This window comes from Kryptolebias marmoratus, linkage group LG1 (assembly GCF_001649575.2).
Source record: "Kryptolebias marmoratus isolate JLee-2015 linkage group LG1, ASM164957v2, whole genome shotgun sequence".
Classification (NCBI taxonomy): Eukaryota; Metazoa; Chordata; class Actinopteri; order Cyprinodontiformes; family Rivulidae; genus Kryptolebias; species Kryptolebias marmoratus.
In genome coordinates, this window is record NC_051430.1 from 34,938,228 (window position 1) to 34,940,142 (window position 1,915).

Consider the following 1,915-nt stretch of genomic DNA (forward strand, 5'->3'; position numbering starts at 1 on the left):
GCACGTCCTGCAGTGTAATCATGGAACATAAACGCATCGACAAACACTTTGTGTCTGCAAAACATGTGAGGAGAGCTGCAGACCAGGGACAATCCAGAAATGCTCATGAATGTCAGTTTAGAAGCTAATCTTGATCAAGCTGAACATTTTGATATAATGGTGAAAATAGCAGAAACAACAAATGCTGACTCGGCGTTTCCTCTGTTTTCTCAACAGGGTTCAGCAGCTGCACAGAAAGCCCTCCTTTAAATGCACAATGCAGAATAAATTATTGGACCAGAAACCTTTTCAGTCAGCATCAAAGCTGCAGATGGCTTTTATGAACGACAACGGCTCAAAAATGTCCAAAATGCACGCAGGAAGCATCATTCAGGCTGCAGACTTTAAGTATCACTTCTGATTTTCTCCTTTTTGATACGAATTCATTAACTTTGGGTTTGGGAACGGTGACATAACGCTGAATGCACTGGCACAAGCAGAAGCAGATGGCCGGATGGAAACTCGCTGGTTTCCAGTTCTGTGTCTGGATGGATCTTAGGGCTTAGATCTAATTTTGTCGTGAAAAGGTGAGACATTTGGGAAACATCCGCACCATCTTGCATTTTATCTCCTGGCTGCAGCAGCTTGCTCTTTTAAAATACTTTTTTTAAAAGTACTTTTAAAATTCAAGAAGTGGACCCACAGTAAGTGAGCAAAGACAAAACGGACTCAGCAAACACATCAGATGCTATCCATTGAATTTACGCAGTAAAAATATTTGATATGAAGCGAAGTCTGTTACACGAGTTCAGAGAAATAAACTTGATCCAAATCCAACAAGTCATGACAGTATCAGCTCAAATTCTCGGAAACGGCACGATAAAACCAAGGTTCTGACTGAATAGTTGGGTGTGACAGGATGGATAACGTTTCGTTTGTTGAATCGGTCTTGAACAAACAAGCCCAAACCATCACCCCTCCACCACCGTACTTGACAGTTGGTATGACACGTTGTGGTGTGGTTTTTGCCAGACGTGGCGCTACGCATTGTAGCTAAACGTTCCCACCGTGGTCTCATCTGCCCAGAGAAGTTCACTCAGAGGAAACTTCACAAACGTAGAGGTGCTGCCATGCATACCTGCCAACCGTCCCACATTTAGCCCCCCTGTCCCGCATCACCCTGTGCAGGACAGCCAAAAGTCCCGCATTTGGCCCTCACACGCCACACTTTGTATTTCAAAAAAAAACACTCACACGGCCTTTTTGTCACTAACGCTATATTTAGCCAGTTTTCAGATCCCTCTAGCATTTTTTTAAAGCAACTAGCGACAAATCTGGTGACTTTGGTGGCTAAATGTGCCGTAAGCCCCGCCCACTTCCACTGTTTTTGTCCGAGTTGTGTTGTCGTCTGAACAGATATTGATCGAGACGCTGAAAGCAGAAAACGACCGCCTGAAGTCCAGCGGTAACGCCACCCCTACGGCCACTCCCCTCAAGACGGCCCGGCCGCCATCGGAGACCTCCAGCACTTCGTCCTCCTCGTCACGCCAGTCCCTCGGGCTGTCCCTCAACAACCTCAACATCACCGACACAATCATGTCTGGTGAGCGGGGATTTTTAATGGTTTCGCAAGATATATTCATCCTTCGAGGGGAGAAAAATACAACCATAGCACCTCTGACGACAGGCATTGTTATCAGTCGCTGCCTGTGTCTGCGTGCGCATTTGTTCACTTGTCTGTTAGCAAAACATCTCATGAACCACTGGACAGATCTAAATGAACTTAATGAACGAAAACACACGCACACGGCCTTTTTGTCACTTTAACGCTATATTTAGCGAGTTTTCAGATCCCTCTAGCATTTTTTTAAAGCGACCAGCGATAAATCTGGTGACTTTGGCGGCTAAATGTGCCGTAAGCCCCGCCCACTTCCAC

The 1,915-nt window shown here is 45.7% G+C and overlaps 1 protein-coding gene across 18 annotated transcripts in view; it reads right to left on the reverse strand.

Annotated features, from left to right (window-relative positions):
- nav3 (neuron navigator 3) overlaps nucleotides 1-1,915 on the reverse strand; it is a 316,388-nt gene that overhangs the window by 44,867 nt on the left and 269,606 nt on the right. The gene's annotated exons all lie outside the window — the stretch shown is intronic.